Below are 16,119 nucleotides of genomic sequence, written 5' to 3' on the forward strand. Positions count from 1 at the left end.
GGTCAGGTCAGACAGCATTCACGAGCGCGGAATAACAGTGTAAACAGGCGTAGAACAGCCAAAGCCGAAAATGAGTAAGAGCGCTCCCAGCCATAATAATCAAACAAGAGGAGGCAAAAGATCAGCACGGAACACTTTGAGCAACAATTACTCACGAGCGCGGAATACCAGTGTAATCAGGCATAGAACAGCCAAAGGCGGAAACAAGGAAGAGCACTCCCAGCTATAAAAATCAAACAAGAGGGGGCAAATGTACGGCAAGGGACACCAGACTAGGCGAAACTAACGAAAGTGAAACCCACCAAGGGCGCGGCCGTGTGAGTGTGCCAGGGAGACAACTTCACAGCGTGTAGATGCTAGCCCTTCACAGCCAGATAGATACATTCAAAAGTCAGGTGCGCAGCTGCACCCAAAAGGCAGCCACACCAAAGAGGAGACGACAACAATCGACAAAAAGCTAGAGCAAAATGTCGCAACAGAAGAAAAAGAGACTAGAGAGCAATATGGATTCCCCAATTAAAAATAGATCAGACATTTCTGGCACATTAGACAGTATACTCAAGAAACTGGCTGAGGTACACGATCTAGCCATATCGACGATAAAAAACAACAGACAAGATTGAGCTTGAACTGGCAGCCATCAGAGCATACATACATGCTACAAACAATAAAGTCGAAGCAGTTGAACAAAGAATCAGCGACATAGAGGACAGGTCTCAACTCACAGGGAAGGCCATAGGAAATATAGCCAAAGCGACCACAGAACTTCGGAAACAAGCAGCTGAATTCAAAGACAGAAATAGAAAAGGCAACATCAGGATCCTGGGAATCCCGGAAGGAGAAGAAGATACCGCTGGCTCGTGCGTGTCACTACTACAAAGCCTCATCCCAAAACTAACTAACCTGAAATTCGAAGGTCCTTTTAAACTAGACAAGGCGTACAGAGTACCAGCGAGCAGACAACAAGTGGGCAGAACAAACCCAAGACCAATAAGATGCAGACCACTTAGGTCACACCAGACTGAAGCAATATTTGGGGTAGCGAGGAAAAACCCCAACCTGGTTTGGAACGGTCATAATTCAATTCAAAAATCTTTATTCGATTGTAGACATACAATCATAAAAGTTCATTTCGTAAATACACATTTTAAAAACAATTCCAAACAGTACATTTCATATGGCAAATAAAGGCCACAGTATACAGTACACAAAAGAGAAGGTGCAGCGGGTGCTATGAGCATGAGCAGTGTAAGGTTAAAAAAAAAAATTACTATATTAGTTAAAAGACACCTAAAATATTCGCAGCGTAATTATCCGTCCATACTTTTCCTAAAACAGATAGCTTTTTTTTAAAAAGTTACAGACAAATAAGGTACATTCACAATTCAGTAGTTGTAGGTGATAAAGTGCAGGCTTAATTTGTATAAAATTCAGTTTTTTTAGACATGGTTTAAGGTATAGGTTCCGTGGGATTGAGTAGTAAGGGCAGATAAAAAGAAAGTGTGCCAGATCTTGAGGAGACTTACTGTCGCAGCCACAAGCTGGCAGCACTTCTCCCCGTTGTGCCCCACTTGGTACCGCCAGTAGAAGATGATATAAATCAAAACGGAACCTTATTAACAGAAACCGTTCATAGCTGGTCATAGGCCATGTCAGATAAGGCTCCATTTGTGGGCAGGTTTTGAGTAACAAATGTTTCCTGACACTGCCCTTCTGTATCTCCACCTCTTCTCTGTCGGTACATCTTGCCAATAGTGTGGCGTTTTTTACTAACGGTCATAGAATCATCCTCACGCAAGACTTCTCTAAGTCGATGGTGGAAATAAGGAAAGTGTTTCAAGCCCTAAGAGACAGACTTAGGAAAGAAAACATCACCTTCTCTTTCACGGGGCCAGCAAGGTTCAGGATTCACAACAAAGGCATCGCCATGACCTTCGAAGACCCAGCAGAACTTTCATGCTATCTAAAAGGACCACCAATGGAAGAGATGGAAGACTCGACACCGACTGGGAAAAGAAGCGCATCACCCAGCACCGTAACCAATAGTGGCTAAGCACAAGACAACTCTATATTCCAACCACCTATCACAATGAACACACAAGTAGCCAACTTAAACAGAGACTGTCTGAAGCAAGACAGGAACTTTATTTCAACAACTTTCTACCTCAAAATCTCACATGTAAGAAAAGAAGAAGCTAAGCCAACTTAATCAGAGTCGGTCGGAAGCAATACAGGAACTTTATTACAACAACTTTCTACCTCAATATCCTTTACAGTCTATCACATCAGTTATAAGCTAGCTAAAGACACATAGCTCATTTTCCAGGGGGGGGGCGGAAGCGGGAGGGTCTTGCTGTTGTACGCCCACAGCACGAGAGGACAATGGGCAAGCAGGAGGGAGGGGATGGAGTGAGGGGGGCTGAAGGGAGTGGAGTAGTTTGTCTGCTAAGTCTTGTAAGTTATGTTTGTCATGTTTGTCTTGTCCGTAGTATTGCCACCATTCTAAATAGATCGACGGAAGCATTAGCACAATCAAGCCTTAACCACAGTGTTAGCAGGCAGCACCGCATAGCCACACAGCAGGCATCCAGTGCCATAACACACATTCACCATTGCACTCCCAAAGATGACACAGCCGAGTAGCACACTACTTCAAACAGACCTCAAGGTCATCTCACTTAATGTAAAGGGTCTCAACCATCCAGTCAAAAGGAAGAAAATACTAGACTACTTAGCCAAAACAAAGGGAGACATTATACTATTGCAAGAGACAAAACTATCCTCAGAAGAAGAAGTCAAACGTAGGGCTAGATGGATAGGCCAAGTTGCCTGCTCACCAGCTGCAGGGAAAAAAAGAGGAGTCATCACCCTGGTCAGCAGCAAATCCAAGATAACCATAGAAACTGTACAACAGGATGAGGAGGGAAGACTTCTCATCAGACAAATGAAAAGGGGAGAGGAGACAATACTAGTAGCAAACATCTATGCAACCAACACAGACGAGACACCATTCTGGGAGAGGGTAACCAAAGACCTGGAAACCAGCGCGTCACACGGCATGATGGTAGGAGCGGGAGATTTCAATATGGCAATAGACCAAACGCTAGACAGGCAAGCCAAAAACAAGACACGAACGCCGACCTCGCACAAGACGCTAATGAGCCTGTGTAATAAACTAGACCTGGCAGACCTGTGGCGACTGCAACACCCCGACACTAGAGACTACACCTTCTACTCGCACCCACACAACTCGTATAGCAGAATCGACTACATCCTCATATCAGCATCCCACACTCACCTAACTGAACACAAAGACATCGCAGCCAGAACTATATCAGACCCCGCCTGCATCAGCCTACACTTAGCGGGAAGACACAATGAACACCTTACACGAAGATGGCGTCTTAACCCCACAACCCTAGCAAAGCAGGAAGACAAAGTCAGGATTCAGAAAGCCATCACAGAATACATCGCAGAAAATGAGACACCAGACACAGACCAGGGCATGCTGTAGGAAGCTCTCAAAGCAACTATAAGAGGGGTACTAATAGAAATAAAGGCGAGAAGGGATAAAGCGACAAAAGCGCAGTTAGCTCAGCTAGAAGCAGATATCAAATTTCTAGAAACACAACACATGAGAGACACCACCAACCAAAACGCACTAACGGAACTCACAAAAAAGAAATACGAATTCAATAGAATCCTCAGCAAACGCGCGGGCCTATGGATAAAAAAATACAAAGAGATCAATCTCTGCAAAGCAAACAGGGCTGGTAAATCACTAGCATCATACCTCAAGCGCAAACAAAGACAGCACAACATCACATCGATCACAGACACCACAAGCAAATCACACACTCGTCACGAAGACATTGTACGGACCTTCAGAGAATTCTATGTTGAGCTGTACAAAAAAGATGAGGGACTAGATACTGAACGAGCAAAAGCCTACCTAGATAACCTGAAACTACCAAAAATCACAGAAGAAGAAGCAAAGGCGTTAGGCCAAGATTTCAAGCCGCTAGAGATCAGGACAGCCATCAAGTCACTCAAAGATAACAAAACCCCAGGACCAGATGGTTACACAGCAACATTTTATAAAACATTCCAAGAGCAACTAATACCCACTCTAACAAAAACATTCAACTTCTGCAGGAGAATTGGGGAAGTGACCGCCACAATGGCACAGGCAAACATTATAGTCATTCCAAAGGAGCATAAAGACCCACAATGGCCAAAGACCTACCGCCCAATATCACTCATTAACCTAGACTGCTAACTTTAAGCCAAAATATTAGCCACTATGCTCAGCAGCTTGCTACCACAGCTGATCGGTAATACACAAGTAGGGTACATGAAAGGGCGGATGTCCAGCGACAACACCAGACTCCTCTGCCAAGTCATAGGAACACTGCTCACAAGCCCAAAAGCCAGCTGTCACAATCGCTCTTGATGCAGAAAAAGCCTTCGACAGGGTGTCTTGGCACTTCTTAAAAGAATGTCTGCAAGCATACAACCTAGGAGAGACGTTTGCCAGGAGAGTTATGGCCATGTACAAAAGCCCAAAGGCACAGATTGCCATTAACGGCACAACCTCAGTCCCATTTGACCTCCAAAGAGGGACTAGGCAGGGTTGCCCCCTATCCCCACTGTTGTTCCTACTTGTTCTAGAACCCCTGATCAAAGATATTCTCACTAACGAGAGCATAGCCGGCATTTCCATCAATAAAACCACTGCCAAACTAGCGGCCTACGCAGATGACTTATAACAACAGAAGACCCTACAGTATCCATACCCGCACTCATGACCACCATTGACACCTACGCCTCCCACTCCGGATACAAACTAAACCGAGACAAGTCAGAGTGCATGCCATTGAACATATAGACGACCAGAGATGTACTAGGGAACTCGGGCTAGTGTGGCAAACACAATCGATCAAATACCTAGGAATCAACTTTGGGAGAGACCTAAAGATCACCCTAGACCTAAACGAAAAGAAAACGCTGACAAAGATAAGAGACATGCTGGAAAACTGGTCACCCAAATTTATCACCTGGTGGGGAAGAATAGAAACAGTTAAAATGATGGCTACACCTATACCTAATTATCTGGCTAGCATGCTCCCCCTAGCATTGACTGATGACTTCCACAAGAAGATAGACCAGGCAATAAACAAATTCATCTGGAGGGACAAAAAAAAAACAGAATAGCCCTACCAAAACTTAGACTGAGGAAAGAACTGGGAGGCCTAAACTTAGCGGATCTAAAGACATTTCAGACAGCCTGCATAGCAAGACAAGGGCTACACAAAACCTGAAATATACACCAACATGGCTAGCCCTAGAAAAAGCTATCCTATACAACTCAGACCCCCTAACCCTCCTCACATCCAACAAACTGACACAGAAAGGTAACCCGATATTCAAGGCAACTAGATCGGCCCTCCTCAAGCTAGATCAGAAACTAGCAGTAAGCATAAAAAACTCGAAGTGGATAGCACTATAGAATAACCCGAAAATAAGATACAGAGGGAAAACTCTAGAAATAAAAACATGGAGGGCTCTAGGCATCTCACATCCAGCACACCTAGAAGAAGTTGGCAACCCCCTCACTTTCAACACCTTAAAGAGGAGGTTCGAACTCCCAGAAGTGGAACTATACAACTTCCTGACCATTAATACAGCGATCACAAACGCGAACCTCTGCAGCCTAACCCCATCAATTTTCAAATTCATAGAAAACCTAAACAAAACAGGGCACCACATATTACACATATATAAACTCCTCCGCCCATCGGCCTCAAAACTCAACGACAAAAACAAAAAGTACTGGGAAACCCAGATAGGCAGAACCCTCACAGAACAAGAACAAATGACCATGTGGACCTCCCCCAGGCATAATATAATTTCACCAGTACTCGCACAAAGCAAATTCTGGTTACTGCACCAAGCACACTGGACCCCAACAAAGCTGGCGAAACTTAACCTCAGAGAAAACAGCCAGTGCTGGAACTGCAACAAGGCAACAGGGGACCTTGCCCATCTAATCTTCCAGTGTAGTAAGGTCAAGAAATTCTGGGACAAAGTTCTCGACTTCACCAATCAAACACTAGGCTGCAACATTAAGAGGGAGTTCCACACGCTAACAACAGCCCTCCTTAACACCGAGATCACCACACAACAAGACAGGAACCTTCTAGACTTTCTCCTAAATAGTGCCACAAAGATCATACTGTCCAAATGGAAGAACACCACCAAGGCCACCTTTAAAGGGTGGATAAACTGGGTGATATTCCTGAGAGGTGCAGACAACACAGCACTAAGAAATACTCCCTGGAAGAAACCAACCAGACAGATGTGGGCAACACTAGACAAAGCGCTAGACCCTTTCAAACCACCTTAGGCAACTTAAACAGCAGGATAGAACTAGGATGTGGCACGTCGATCTTCAACAACCTGCCAACACCTATATGTTACATGTTTTATGTTATATGTGTATGAACAAGCATAGGCCAACAGAACCAATCCATCGTAATGTTTACAATGATAACCAGCACAACGGACTTGAACCAAACGCCCAAGGATGAAGAACTACGCATAGATCACTCACGTATATACGCTATGCAATGTACCGGCGCAGTGCTCTATGCGCAAGAAATGCTATATGTGTTTATACTTCTGTGTATATCGTGTCTATGAAAAATCAATAAAAATATTCTTTAAAAAAAAGAAAGTGCAGGAGTACTGGCTGAGTGATTACATAAGTACAAGAGTAGTGCCTGCATGATTGGAAGAGTGGAAAGATAGTGGCTAGCTGATTGAAGCACTGTATACCTAAAGCGTTGGTGATTGCATGAGTACAGGGGTAACGTCTGGGAAATTAAAGGAGTACTGCATGACTGCAGGGGTAATATCTGGGGATTTACATGACTACAAAGGTGGTGACTATGTGATTTTATAAGTGCATAGGTACTTCTTTGATGATTACAGAACTACTGAGGTACTGCCAAATTGAATAAAGGAGTGCAAAGGTAGTGCCTGTGTGATTTCATACCACCATGACTACTGGCTGAGTGAATACATAAGTACAAGGGTAGTGCTTCCATGAATGAAGGACTGCAATGATTGTGCCTGGGTGATTATAAGAGTGCATGAGTAGTGGCTACCTGTTTGAAAGAGTGCACAGGTAATACCTTGCTGATTGCACGAGTGCATAGATAGTGCCTAGATGATTACACCAGTGCAGCAGTAATGCCTGAGTGATTACAGCACTGCATATGCAGTGCCTGCATAATTGGAAGACTGCATGGTGAGTATTTTGATGTTTTTATAACTGCATGAGTGTTGGGCCTAGCCAAATATAAAGCAGCAGACTATTACATGACTCAACTATAATTCTCTCCATATTCTTACAAGCACACATACATATGACTCTACCTTTTCAAATCATCATCATACCAAAAATAAATATGTCTACAATATTTCTGAAATATAGTGAAACCTAAAAACGGATACATGTAATAGATATGCTTGAGTGCTTGCATAACTCCATGGGTAGTGCTTGGGTGATTATATGATTGCAAGGGTAGTCACTAGGTAATTGCAGGAGAATATGAAAAGTGACTGACTAATTGCATGAGTGCAGATATGGACGTTGAGAGCAGGGATACGTGTAAAAATAGCAACTGAAGGCATGGATGAGTCATTGTGTGCTGCGTATGTGAATAGATGAGTGCAACAGTAGAGCCTGCATGATTCTATGACTGCCAGAGTAGTGTGTGGGTTATTACATGAGTGCATAGACACACACTGCATGAATACATGACAGCAGAGGTAGGACATAACTAGTGCCTCGGTGATTACATGACTACAGGGGTAATATCTGGAGGATTAGTGGAATACATAGGAAATGAGTGGGTCATTTCATAAGTTTAAGAGTACTATCTGGGTGATTACAGAAGTACTAAGATACTGCCTGAGTGATTACAGGAGTGCAAAGGTAGTGGCTGGGTGATTTCAAAAGTGCATGAGTACTGGTTGAGTGATTACATAAGTAAAAGAGTAGTGCCTGCGTGATTGAAAGAGTGGAAATATAGTGGCTGACTGATAGTGCATTCATGATTGCATGAGTACAGGGGTAATTTATGGGGAATTAAAGGAGTACATAGCTAACACCTGGGTGATTGCATGACTACAAGGGTAATATCTGGGGATTACATGACTACATCAGAAGTGACAGGGTGATTTTCTAAGTGCATGAGTACTTCTTGGCTGATTGCAGGACTATTGATGTACTGCCAGAGTGAATAAAGGAGTGCAAAGGTAGTGCCTGTGTGATTTCCTTACACCATGACCACTGGCTGAGTGAATACATGAGTACAAGGGTAGTGCTTCCATGAATGAAGGACTGCAATGATAGTGCCTGGGTGATTATATAAGTGCATGAGTAGTGGCTACATGTTTGATAGAGTGCACAGGTAATACCTTGCTGATTGCATGAGTGCATAGATAGTGCCTAGATGACTACACCAGTGCAGCAGTAATGCCTGAGTGATTACAGCCCTGCATATGTAGTGCCTGCATAATTGGAAGACTGCATGGTGAGTACTTCGATGTTTTTATAACTGCATGAGTGTTGGGCCTACCCAAATATTAAGCAGCAGACTATTACATGACTCAACTATAATTCTCTCCATATTGTTACAAGCACACATACATATGACTCTACCTTTTCAAATCATCATCATAGCAAAAATAAATATGTCTACAATATTTCTGAAATATAGTGAAACCTAGAAACTGAGACATGTAATAGATCTGCTTGAGTTCTTGCATAACTCCATGGATAGTGCTTGGGCGGCGATTTTCTAAGTGCATGAGTACTTCTTGGCTGATTGCAGGACTACTGAGGTACTGCCTGAATGAATAAAGGAGTGCAAAGGTAGTGCCTGGGTGATTTCATAACATCATGACTACTGGCTGAGAGAATACATGAGTACAAGGGCAGTGCCTCTGTGATTGAAGGACTGCAACAATAGTGTCTGGGTGATTATATAAGTGCATGAGTAGTGGCTACATGTTTGAAAGAGTGCATGGGTAATTAGGGGTGGGTGAAATTTGCATAATCGCGTTATGCAAAACGCTAAAAAATCTCTGCGAACACGCAGAAATTCCGCAAACACGCAGGTTGCTTGTTTGCGATGCTTTTTTACTGTTTGCAATCGCTGTGTGCGTGCTCGGGTGGAAATATCTCACGAACACGCATTTGAGAATGCGAACAAGCAAAAAATTCTGCGAAGTCGCGAAACGCAGAATATTGGGCAATTACCCAAATTCCGCAAGCGGAATGGAATTTACCGCCCAGGCCTAGTAAAACCTTAATGATTGCATGAGTACATAGATAGTGCCTAGATGATTGCATCAGTGCAGCAGTAATGCCTGAGTGATTACAACACAGCATATATAGTGCCTGTATCGTTGGAAGAACGCATGGCAAGTACTTGTTTTTTTTATAACTGTATGAATGTTGGTCCTAGCCAAATATAAAGCAGCAGACTATTACAAGACTCAACTATAAGGCTGTCCATATTGTTACAAGTACATATACATATGAATCTACCTTTTCAAATCATCATCATACCTACAAATAACATGTATACTAAATTTCTGGAACATAGTGAAACCTAGAAACTGAGACATGTAATAGATCTGCCTGAGTGATTGCATAACTCCATGGGTAGTGCTTCGGTGATTGTATGACTGCAAGGGAGGTCACTGGGTAATTGCAGAATTAGATGGATAGTGACTGGCTAATTGCATAAGTGCACACTTAGAGTTTGAGTGCATGGATAAGTGTATAAATAGCACCTGAGGACATAGATGAGTCAAGGAGTAGTGCCTAAGTGAATAGATGACTGCAACAGTAGGGCCTGGGTGATTCTCTGACTACAAAGGTAGTGTGTGTGTTATTACATGACTACACAGGTACAGCCTGCATGACTACCTGACTATACAGGTAGTACATAACTAGTGCCTGGGTGATTGCATGACTGCAGGGGTATTATATGGGAGATTACTGGAATACATAAAAAGTGAGTGAGTGAGTGAGTGATGTTATAAGTCCACGAGTACTGCCTGGGTGATTACAGCAGTACTGAGGTACTGCCTAAGTGATAACATGACTGCAAAGACAGTGCCTGGGTGATTTTATAAATACGTGAGTACTAGCTGAGTGATTACATAAGTACAACAGTAGCGTGTGCATGATTGAAAGACAGCAAGTATAGTGGCATCATCACTGATTCTATGATAAGCAAATGACTTTTAGAAATTGACTGATCTAATTACTTTCCCATACCTTTTTAAATTCAGTGTCCCAGCATCATCTCGCACTCAACAGCCTCAGCCTCGCTAAGGGAACTAGGTTATACCCTATGTAAAATGTGACTGCAACTGCTCCTAAAGATCTAATTTCCTCTGCTGTAAGCCATCTCAATCCTTTGAAAAATGATAATGTCACCGAAAGAGCCTATAATGACATCTTTAAGGTAATTCTTGACAATATTGCCATCGAAAATCTTTATACTCCAAACCAAGCCAACTTTGTATTAGTTAATGGTTGTTTAAACAAATGAACACTATGTTAGAATAATGAGATATATTGGTTACGTTATCACTCACTGATGCGCCATATGAAGCTCAAAGCATTGAGGAAAAAATGCAAGCAAATCATCCTCTGATCAAATATTGATTGCCGAAGAGTCTAAATAACCATTTCAATGATTTACTAATATTCCAAATAAAAAGTCATAAATTGTGAATAATAATGATTCCTAATTTACAATGTCTTATTTGGAATGCACTAAAATCCATTTGGTAGAAGTGAGCGCAATTTGCAAATCCAATTTCTACCAAATGCATTGATGTTTTGCAAACCAAGCAACGTATTACTACGTCGGTTCATAAAATACAGATTCGTAGTAGGTTTCAAATCAACCTACCTCATTAATAATCATGAGGTAGGTCGCAATTTGTAACCAACTTTGATTGGCTAGTGTCAGGCATGGTGACTTGCTGAGGTCAGCAGACAACCATGTTGGTGAGTGCTTTTAAACAAAGCAGTCATTTTTTTAAAGGCAACCCGTTTTCCTAAAAAGAAAATGGAATAGGTTTAAAAAAAAAACAACATTTTTCCACCATCTTTTGATATTAGCTGTATCCACTGTCCCGGGAACCACTGCCAGCTTCAAAATATTTTGTGTCCACATTCACAAAAGGGAAGGGGTCTCTTGAGGACCCGTTCCCGTTTGTGAACGGTTACCATCTCCTTTGACTTGGTAAAATATTAATGTTTTGCGACCGAATTTCTATCTCAAAACATTTTAAGCACTGTTCACCTCATAGCTAGAATATGCCAACAGTCTATACTAGGGTCTCCCAGCTTACCTGATTAGAAAGCTGCAGGCCATTAAGAATGCGCCCGCCAGGCTCATCAGAAATGTGCTACGCTGCCACCACATTTCCCCCCACCTACACAACCTACACTGGCTGCCTGTTAAAAGGAGGATTGAGTTTAAGGCCTTGACCCTTGCCTACAGGGCTACCAGAGATACTGGCCCCCAATACTTGAAGCTAAGACTTCCCAAATACAGACAGACTAGGACTCTGAGGTCGAATCACCAAGAACTCTTAGCCATCACCCCGCTTCACAAAAGCCAGGATGGGTGGCCTATCGTTTGCTCTTAAAACCACCTCTCTCTGGAACTCCATCCCGGAGCACCTATGAAAGGCCAACTCAGAACCTTTATTTCGGAAGACTCTGAGGACCTGGCTTTTCGGCCTACCTTAGAGTTACCCCCACCAGAAACTACCATTCTGCATCCGCTGTTAGCGCTGTGACACCTACGTTGGAGGTAGCCGTGCGATCTACAAGTTGCAATAATAATAATAATAATAACTAAAGGAATCAGTACTTAGCAGGCAAACCCTTAACACGCCCTTCCAAATACTATTTCGTATTTACTGGAAACTGAAATTACAATTCAGTAACATGCTATTGAATCGAAATTTGGGTTTTGTACATTCAACAATGCCATTTTGCAGTCACAAAGGCTTCAATTTGACCTTTGCGACTGTAAAATTGCTTTGTACATCATGCCCTCTATTCTGTGCATTACCCATTCAGGTTTATCCACAACAACTCTATACCACTGAGAGACATACTACACAAAGCTTCAACAGACAAATGGAACGGAGTCCAATAAAGTCTTCTCCTTTAGAGTCCTCATATTGCCAAAAAAAGAATTCAAGACTTACACTTTCAAAAAAAAGATCACATAGATTACTTTTATGGCCATTTCTAGACCTCTCCAAACAGATAAAGCTAGTTAGGCCTTCTAACTATTTAAATGACACTTTCAATCATAGTCATGATGATTTATCAAAATGTATTTTCAAACACGACAAGATGCTCTCTGATCAACCCTTCATTTACCAAAGAAATCGTCAAAATATTAATCAGTTCAATCTTATCTTGAAAAGAAATGGACACATGTTTTTGCTTATTTCATACCAGCCTTCAACCTCCCATGGCTAGGAAATAGATTTGTCAACCATTCAACGAATAAACTACCACTGCATTAACTGGGAAACAGCCTTAACAATGCTGGTTCAGCCACGCGTACCATTTTCTCGCAAGCCGAACCACGCATTCCTTAACCACGCATATGCCTTAACAATGCATATGCCTGGTTAAGGCTATGCATGGTCTAGTTGCAGATTGGATGGTCGGGCACAGGAAGAATAAGGTTCTGGAGAGAACGCGGTAAGGTAAGTGGTGGAAATGAGAGAGTTTACTGTGCATGGAACAGTTTTAGACCTCAGGGCGGGGGTGCTGGGTCGGGGTACTTTAGGGATGTAGTGGACAGTTTATATTGCTCAGGGCAGGGAGGCTGAGGTTGGGGTAGATTTTGGGGCATAAGGTTAATTTTTAGTCCACAGGGTAGGGGGAAAAGGGACAGTTTACAGAGCAGGGGTATGATCTTTAGCACGCATGTCTCTTTATCCATCAAGTGTTTACCACAAAATTGCATAGTAAAGACAGGAGGGGTAAAAATGCGTTGTGGTTGCGAAGTTCTCTCGTTTGAAAGCCTGCGTTAGCTCCCCGTTCCACCACAGCTTTTGCTGATTGCGTGGAGGGAGCATTAATGCTAGAGTTCCCCTCACTTCCGCCAGCACAACTAACGTACGCCATCTTGTGAGGGAGACGGTCTAGTCTCTCCATAGGCAGACCGGCCTCACTGTTTAAAAGCGGGGGATGGCACCGACGTGCAATAGATAACGCTGTTAGCAGGTTTTAGGAGCCTGGCACGCTGTTTTAAATTATTTGTCATCGTTTTCTGAACTTTTAATTAGCACTGTGCCGTGTAAATGTATTGCTTTTCCTTTTTGTATGCCACTAATTTTTTATTTAAATCATACTCTTAACTTGAGTGTCTAAATTGAAAAATTTGCCATCACCTTGAGTTGAGTTGAGTTGGGTTCTTGTATAGCGCAGCTATCTCCCTATGGGTATCTAGGCGCTCAGAGATTGAATAAAAGAAGCTCTCACTCATCAGAAAGATTGCATATAACAGGAGATAAACTCAGATCTTAGGGAAGAGCCATGTTTTCAGGCTTCTTCTGAACATCATCAGTGAATTGACCTGCCTTAGGGATTGAGGAAGCTCATTCCAGAGATGGGCGGCAGCCACACTAAAGGCTCTGTCTCCCAGCCTGGTGCGATTGATCTAATGATTCTGATCAGGCCTGAGTTGGATGACCGGAGATGCCTGACAGGCACATACCAATTGAATTTCTTTTGCAATGGGACTGGGACTAACTTATGTAGTGCCTTATATATCATGCACAAAGATTTAAAGTGGATCCTTTCCTGAATGGGGAGCCAAAGGAGATCCCTTAATGCTAGGGAGGATGAGGATCTGCGTTGTCTATTAAGTGCCAGTTAACCTTGCCAAGTTCTCTTGTTTCGGTTGTATGACGTTACAACGCATACTTTTACAACGCATACCTTTACAACGCATTTTTTACAACGCAACATCCATTACAACGCATCCCATTACAACGCATGCCATTACAACGAATATTTTTAAACTACCTTTACAACGCATTCCATTACAACGCATACTACCTTTACAACGCATACCACTACAACGCATAACATTACATTGCATGTTTGGTAAGTATTGGATAGTGTAGGGGTAAAAATTACTATTCTAACACCAGGGGGTGCAACAGTAGGGTAAGTGTTGGATAGTGTAGGGGTAAAAATTACTATTCTAACTCCAGTGGGTGCAACAGTAGGGTAAGTTTTGGATAGTGTAGGGGTAAAAATTAATATTCTAACTCCAGGGGGTGCAATAGTAGGGTGAGTGTTGGATGGTAATGTTATGCGTTGTAATGGTATGCATTGTAATGACTGCGTTGTAATGGAATGTGTTGTAATGGTATGCATTGTAGTGTCATGCGTTGTAATGGTTGCGTTGTAAAGACATGCGTTGTAATGGATGTTGCGTTGTAAAAGTTTTGTTGTAATGGTAGTGCGTTGTAAAAGTAGCATTGTAAAGGTTGTTTCCCCTTGTTTCACAGCCCGTGTTAGCTCCCCGTTCCACCACAGCTTTTGCTGATTGTGTGGAGGGAGCATTAACGCTAGATTTCCCCTCACTTCCGCCAGCACAACTAACGGATGCCATCTTGTGAGAGGGATGGTCTAGTCTCTCCATAAGCAGACCGCCCTCAGTGTACAAAAATGGGAAATGGCGCCGACGAGTCGAATGCGCTAAAGGCAAGCCTGTCTACGCCAGTCCGCATACTGATCGCGTCCAGCACCAGCCTACGCTGTTGGTTTTCAATCAGATAAGGTATTCCCGCCGACTTCATTAAGGAATTTAAATAATAAAAATAAGTGTGGACACTACATGGATGTAGACAAAATCAGAGGCCCTGTAACCTGCTGGGAATGCCAAGCACAGTTACCACTCATTGAAATCAAACACACAATGGTAAAAAACAAAGTAGTTAACCATCAGGCTTTGATAAAGGGGGATTAATCAATGCACGTTCCCTAGTTAAACATGCACTTGACATTAGAGAATTAATCATAGAAAAAGAATTAGACTTTCTATGTATAACTGAAACTTGGCTAAAAGAAGACTGCAACCCATATATTGCAACTGCCTTCCCCCCTAACTTTACGATCCGTAGGAAGGACAGAGAGTTCATTAGGGGAGGAGGGCTGGCCATTATTCTCTACAATGAAAACATTTTAACCTACACGTGCTTAAGGGAGCAGAAAGCCTTCGCTTCTGCTGTGCCATAAATGGATCATTCTCTTTCTCTGGGGCTTTGATCTATCACCCTCCTGGCAATAGCAGTGCCTTTCTTGACTCACTAGGGGAAACACTGAGTCATGCTCTGCCTAAATACACCAATTTTACCATGCTCGGAGATATTAATCTGCACTTAGAATGTGGTAACAACCCTGGGGTCACCACTTTTTTTTTAAACACTTATTCCCCTTGGTGTGAATCAACTGGTTAGGGCGCAAACACACACAGCAGGACATGCATTGGACAGAGTCTGTTCCAATTTCACCTCACTTCGGACAGAGGCACCTACCCCGCAGGCTTGGTCAGACCATTCTTTTATCCCCCTGACCATCTTACTACCCAAGACTGTACAGGCAGCCATGAACAGTCCTATGGCAGCACCCAGGGTTAAATGGCACCTGCTAGCTACTAACCCCAATCTGCCCATAATTGACCAAATAAATATGTCAGCTCTTACTGGCCAGCCAGTAGAGGATTCCCATTGTTTCCACACTTGGATGACGGCTATAAATGAGGAATTAATTCCAACCAAGCACACTACTAGAAGGGGCAAAATAAAAGCACACAATGACCCATGGTTTACAAAAGATCTGGTGAAGTGGCATCTTCACTGCAAAACAACTAGAACATAGATGGAGAAGGGGCTAAGAGGAAGTCAATTTGCATATTTTTAAAACTCAAAGGAAGCAATATTATTCAGCTACTAAATTAGAAAAAAAATGTTTTTTTA

Source organism: Lissotriton helveticus, chromosome 2_1 (genome assembly GCF_964261635.1).
Source record: "Lissotriton helveticus chromosome 2_1, aLisHel1.1, whole genome shotgun sequence".
In the NCBI taxonomy this organism is placed as follows: domain Eukaryota; kingdom Metazoa; phylum Chordata; class Amphibia; order Caudata; family Salamandridae; genus Lissotriton; species Lissotriton helveticus.